Below are 7252 nucleotides of genomic sequence, written 5' to 3'. Positions count from 1 at the left end.
TCCATTATAGACATTGTCTTCTTTAAGTGCTTCTTTACTTTCCACATATATTCTGATGTTTCTATATACACCTGGCACTGGCTGCAGCTCAGGAAGTTGCTCTCTAATTAAAAATACATTAATGAATTCTCTTATCAGAATTATGAGGAAAATCCAGCCCTGTCATGGTTGCCAATCTTCTGAACCAGTCAAGAGTTCTGGCCACTGACCAGGAACTTCTAGTCCCTTCTGGTGAAATTTACTGATTTTTTCTGTACAAAGTGGCCAGGAGCCAGCACTCCAGGAAGGTCTCATAGACTCCTGGCATCATCCCACACAAGTGTTTAACCTCAGGGTTTTGTTTGTATTTAGTGGATTTAAATGTTCAGTCCATTCATGAGGCAGACCTGCCTGCTAAATTGCTGCTCATGGCTCATGGAACAGCTTTATCCAGCTGAGAGCTGGAAGAATGAAGAGAGGGAAAAAAAGTCTTCATCTGCACCAGCCCAGCAAAACTTCACCATGCAGTATGGGAATGTTTACTTTTTAGAACAAACTAGGCCTTCGGCACAGTTCTTATGAACAAGCATATCATCTATCTGGCTGGAGTCATCAACCACAAGAATCATCAGGCACAAAGAAAGCAAGCCAGTGCCTTTTGTGAGCATTTTTGGCAAAGCAGCAACTGCTGACAAGATTCAGACAATGTGTTTTAACTTCACTTTTGAGCAATTCCTAGCAAGCCATAGCATATCTGGATGGAAAATGATTTCTAAATGAACAAACATTCGAACAGTTCCTCAGAAACAGAAAATTTGACAAAAGAAAAGGTTATTGACCGCTAAACCCTGAGGCTATGTTTACTGCGTCAGCAGGCCTTCTGCCCTGGGAAAGGAGAGATCATTCATGTGTTACCTACTTTCCCTGGGAAGACCCAGTTTTTGCAATAAAACTTGTATGTCCCCATGGTGAACTCCTAGTAGCCCCACAGAATCCGGCATAGAAGTGTGCCCCTATCCACATGCTTCTCAGAAGCCTTTGGGGGTAGCCATGGAAGGAAGGAATTTATTTTCTTTTTTTAAATAGTCTCCGAGAGGAGGAGATTACTGAGAATGAGAGGCAATGGTCTCAAAGTGCACCAGAGGAGGTTTCAGTTGGATATTAGCAAAAAATTCTCAGAAAGAACGGTGAGGCAGTGGCACAGGCTGCCCAGGGAGGCGGTGGAGTCACCATCCCTGGAGGTATTCAAGAGCCGTGTGGATGTGGCACTGAGGAACACAGGCAGTAGGCATAGAGTGATGGGCTGCTGTTGGACTGCGTGATTTTAGAGGTCTTTTCCAACCTTCTATGGTTGTGTATTCAGACAGATCCCAGGCAGGAATTTTGTTGTGAAGCTGGAAGTGGATCCTTATGCCCTCTTATGAAGGTCTAGCTTTAAAGCCCAGCACACTTATCCATTGCCTACAATGTTTTACACAGTGTAATAAAGTCTTAATCACTGCACACTCAGATGCTGGGAAGGGATAAATCGGTCAGCCTGTAGACGACAAATAACCATAACATTTATCTATTGGCTGGAAACTCCATGCAAGCAGTCAGCATAATTGCACAAAGGTAAGAACAGGATAAAAATAGAAAAATGGAATAGTTAAGGACCTTCAGAGATCAAATCCAGCTGCCTGATCATTCTGGGGCTAACCAAGACTTAAAGCATATTTTTAAGGCATTAATCAGATGTCCCTTGAAAACTGACTTCATGGGGCATCAACCACCCTGGTAGGAAGCCTGTTCCAATGTTTGATCGCCTTCAGGGAAAATATGTTTCTCCCAGTGTTCAGTCTGAACCTCCTCTGGTGCAGTTCATTGCCATTTTCATGTGTTGTATCACTGCTTGTAAGCAAGGGGCAGAGTCTAACCTTTCCCTTTGCTTCCCCTCCTAAGGGAGCTGCAGAAAGCAATGAGGCATCCTTTTCTCCAGATGGGACACGTCAGCCTGCCCTCACAAGAAATAACAAGAAATAAACCCTTCTTACCAATCCTGCTGCCCTTCTCTGGAAGTATTCAGGGACCTTAACAATATTCAAAGTGAGGCCACATCAGTGCTAAACACAGTGGGATAATTAACTCTTTTGACTGGCAGACAAGTTGATGTCCTCCAGCCAGCACTTAACATTATTTTCTGTATTCCTAGTTTGTGAGATAGGATCCTGAGGGGGAAAGCATATTTTCAACTTCAGTTCCTTTTGACTTATACAGATGAGTTAAAACCAAAGCCTTTTAGAACATTCAGACGATGATGATTACATAATCAATGATTGTGATTAGAGCTGAGGCACTACACTAAGTAGTATGGAAATATTGTAATTTGCTACTTTTGCCCTTTGTAAATATGTAAATTAATGCTCCTTATACACACACAAATTTCTGTGATTAAACAAACATATTGCATTTGATTCCATTATACGTAAACACATGTACCTCTTAGTAAAACGTTCCTTGCAGTATTGGAACAGTTTGTTTCTATTCTCCTTCTTGTCATGCTTGCTTTTCTTATAGGAGATCGGGGAAGGTAAATGCAGTGGAGTAGCATACTAAATGAAGGTCAGATTTTGAAAGATGAACAATACGGCTCCTGCAACAAACATCTGTCCTTATCTGAGCAATAGAACTGGCATAGACCAAGCACAGACACTACTCCAATGCCACTGCTTTGTTCAGACATTTTGCTTTCAAAGGAGGATAGAGCTGAACAATACTCCCACACTGCACACCTTCCCCAAGACAAGTCAAAGCCAGCACTGCTATTCACTATCAAAACAAGTTCTCCTTGTGTCTCTTTGATGATGCTCCCTGTGAGTTGGCAAAAACAACAAGTTAAACAAGTAGATATCAGAGCCTGCTTGAACATTCAAACTAACAAAAAATTGTGATTCCTCTTTTCAAATGTAGCTAAAACTGATGCTTTTCATAGGCAGAGGCCAGTGTGCTCTGGAGAAATATTTCTTCAGGATTCTCCCATTACAAAGTGTTTGCTCAGTGGCATACTAAACATGTGCACATTGCAAACCCAAAAAAGAAGTCTATAGGAAGAGGGTCATGCACAGAGAGCTGTTATCTTGCATGCAACCATTCCATTGCTTGTGCTTAGAAGCACGTGCATCAGATTTGGCAGAAGTCACACAAGACACCACGCAGCTTACTTAGTGTTGCATAGACCAAGTTTTAAGCAGGTTGAAGCAGGTTGTGGTTGGATTTCACAGTTTCCCTACCATGTAAAAATGAAAGACACGTTTCTCCAATTAACTATTCTGATTGCTCTTAAGGACTGCTGATAACATTACAATGGCTGCACTGAAATTCCAACATACTTGTCTCCCCCTGACAGAGAGCACAGGCCAGGCATTCAGAGCATATAGAGTTACCAAGCCAGAGAAGAAACCAGTTACATTCCCAATTATTTCATTACAGCCATAAATAAGGTTGGAAGGTGACAGAAATGACAGCAAGTGTGTTGTCATCCCCAGCTCACTCAGCTCCTGCCTATCTAACCAACCAGGTAAGGCCACATCCCACTTGAGCAGCAAGGAAAACAGAGATGCCTACAACAATATACACATTCGACTTCCCAGTGCTCCTTACTCTTCCCTAGGAAATCTCAGAAGCAAATAAAACCATGAACACACTCATAGAAATAACAAGAATTGCAGAGCATTTGGCATCCTGAACACCTGGGCAGCCATCCACATCTGACACAAGAGCAGAAGTGATCTCAGAAGTACAAGCAGCTCATCAGTCAGCCTGGAAACTTTGTCCCTTGGGGATCAGGCTGACAAAATAGCAAGAGATCAACTTTGCGCTCATTCCTTTCTCACAGTCAGGCTCAATTTCTGCTTGAACAGTCAGCTCGTTAGATCTCAGCCATGTATGTGTTCATGCCACATATTTGTTACTGTCAGGACACGGAGGAACATTTCTCATCTGAAATGACAACACTGCTGACTGTCACTTCTTCATCTGCAAATGATCATACTTCATTTTTGCTGCTCTAGTTGCATCGTGAAAGGACTTCAGAGTTGCTTAAATGATTCAAAAGCCAATACAGGCTCCTATTTCTTCACATCTGTGTCTTCCCTAACCCTTAGAAGAGTCCTGGCCATGTGACACAAATGGACCACATTACCTCTAACCAGTGGAAACTACTGAAATTAATCACAACTGGGAATGTTTCTTGCAGGTTGGAAAGCTTTGCTCTACAGCTGAACTCAAAACACCAGTTAAAGTATACAGATCCTAATGTTCACCAGCCCAATGTGAGTAGCCTTTGTTTCCACCTGGACTGAAGAAGAAATAAGTTCAGTAAAACGAAATCAGAGATTATGAGAATTGCCGCCTCATTCAAAAAACTAACTTTCTTGTCTTTTGCTTGGAGTTCACACTTTCCTTCTGACATGAACTTGACTGTATCACTTAGTTTATCTGATAACAAAAAGGAGGAAAGGAAGAAAAATTCAATTTTATTGATAACACCAGGTAACATTACCAGTGTTAATGATTAGTTATGCGTAACAGCCAAAGTTGCGTGACTTACTTTTCTGGGGAGTAGTCTGCCAGCAGGGCCACAAGCAGAATGACTACTAACACAAGGGGAAGAGAAAAATAAAAGAGGAAAATTGCAAGGTTACAACATGCTAACATAGCACTCAAAGAAACATTGCCCATTCCTTGCCTGCTCTACAGCATTACACTATTACATTTTAGATTCCAAGCACTGGAGATTAACATAAACTCTCCCTTCGTTCTCCTACTCATCTATCTGTACATGGTCAAAATTTCTAGTTTGACTTGGAAAAATATTTGATTCATAGTGTTTGAGCAGGTGTGTAACCAACTATATTTTGCAACAAAGCTAGAAGTTTTATAAGCGGGTTTTTGCATTCTTTGGAAAAGGAGACCATGTTTTTCTTCCACTGGGAGTCTTTTAGTAAATACAAAGAATACCACAACTAGGGAAGAGGCAGAAAAAGAGAAAATTAAGAAGTTTATACAACCTAAAAGTAACGCACAGAAGTGCTACTGCCTTACTGAATATCTCCAAACACTGAACTGAGTAGTTACAGAGACTAAAAACCAGGGCATTAGGAACAATGATCTTTAATGCATGAGCCTGCTTAAATATTTGATGTTAGACTCATAGCTCATCTCATCGTATTCATGTTCTGTCCATCCCAACAAGAACAAAGTCAGGCAAAAGAGCCAAGAGACCTGCATGCATGATCAAAAAGCTTATGTCAAAACTCATAACAAAAAAGGAAGCCTACAGAGGGCAGAAAGAAGGATGAGTAGCCTGTGAGGAAGACAAGAGACATTGTTCAAGCATGTAAGGATGAAATTAGATAAGCCAAATGCCATTATTAAATTAATTATAACCACAGATATCAAAGACAACAACAACTTCAAGTACATTAGGTAAAAAAAAAAAAAAATTCAAGGAAAAGAAAAATGTGGGCCCACTGCCAAAGGAGACAAGAGATCTGGTTATAAGGGACATGAAAAATATTGAGGTACTAAATACACCTTCTTTGCTTCAGTTTGTACCATCAAGGCCAGCTTTCAGGAATTCTAGGCCCCAGAGATCAGAGGAAAAATCCAGACTAAGGAAGAAGTGCCCCTGATGGAAGAGCATCAGGTTAAGGAATACCTATGCAAACTGGTGGTTTATAAGTCCATAGGCCCTGATAGAATTCACTCACAAGCGCTGAGAGAGCTGGCTGATATCTCTTTGAGGTCACCCTTAAACAGTCATAGTTATTGAGAAAAAGTACCTGGTGACTGAGGGGAAAAAAATTGGCGCTACTGTCTTCAAGAAGAGCAAGAAATAGGACTCAGGAAACTACAGGCCAGCCAGTTTCACCTCCATCCTTGGGAAGATAATGGAGCTGCTAGTTCTGGAAACCATTTCCAGGTGAAGCCATTAGTAGTAGTCAGTGTGGATTCACAAAGGGAAGTCATACTTGACTAATCTGATAGCCATCTAAAATGAAGTGAGAGGCCTGGTAAACAATAGGAAACCAATGGATAGTGTCTGCCATAACTTGAGTAAGACTAAACAATTTCCCATCATCTCATAGACAGGCTGTTGAGGTCAGGGCTGGAGGATTAAGGAACAAATTCGTCAGTAACAAGTGGAGTACCTCAGGGTTAATATTAGGTTAATATTAGGCCCAGTCCTTTTCAACATCTACATTAATGATCTGAATAATGAGGAAGAGTATTCCTTCAGCATATTGGTTGAAGGAACAGAACCAATAGGAATGGTTGATACACATTAGATGGGCATGCTGATGTCTATAAAGAACTTCACACTAAAGGAATGGGCTGAAAGGTACCTCAAATTTCAAAGAGTGGAAAATCTTGCATCTGGAGAGAAATAATATCAGACACCAGTACACGTGTTGCCAACATGTTGAGGGAGGTAATCCTTCCCTTCTACTCAGCACTGGTGAGGCCACACTCTGAATACTGGGTCCAGTTCTGTGATTCCTAGAACAAGACAGACATGGACATACTGAAGAGTCCAGTGAGTGGCCAGTAGAGTAATTAATGGACTGGAGTACCTTTTCTGTTAGAAAAAGAAGAGAGCTGTTCAGGCTGGAGAAGAAGAGTTTAAGGGAGAATTATGTCGAAGTCTATAAATACCTGAAGGAAGGTAGCAAAGAGGCTGGAGTCAGGCTTTTTTCATGGGTGCTTAATTCCAAGAATAAGACAAATAGGAACACAGGAGGTTCCACGTGAATACAAGGAAACATTTTCTGTGCAGATAATCAAACACTGGCACAGGTTTCCCAGAGAGACTTTGGAGTCTTCTTCCTCGGAGGTATTCAAAAGTCATTTGAACAACCAGTTCAAGTGTTTTCAGAACAAAGAGGTTGCATCAGAGACTTTCAATATCAACTATCCTGTGATCCTGGAAGACTAATGGTTGGATTTTTAGAGAACTTCAATGAATTGTTCAACCATAACAGCAATCTCCTTCAAGTAACTCAATTCATGCTAAGTTTAATGGGACTGTATTGAAGAGAGAGAATTGAAAGTTAAAAAAAAAAAGTTAAACAAGAAAAATCATCCTCATTCAGTAATTCAGTCCTCTGTCAAAATAAATAGTTATAAACCAATTCTACATTCTTGCCAACTAAACTTTTAATTTCATACTTAACTATGCTCACTGTGGCACTGTGCAACACCAAACAATTGCAATACACCTTTTTTTAACAGG

The sequence above is a fragment of the Meleagris gallopavo genome, chromosome 1 (genome assembly GCF_000146605.3).
Source record: "Meleagris gallopavo isolate NT-WF06-2002-E0010 breed Aviagen turkey brand Nicholas breeding stock chromosome 1, Turkey_5.1, whole genome shotgun sequence".
Lineage (NCBI taxonomy): Eukaryota > Metazoa > Chordata > Aves > Galliformes > Phasianidae > Meleagris > Meleagris gallopavo.
Note: the sequence above shows the minus strand (reverse complement) of the source record.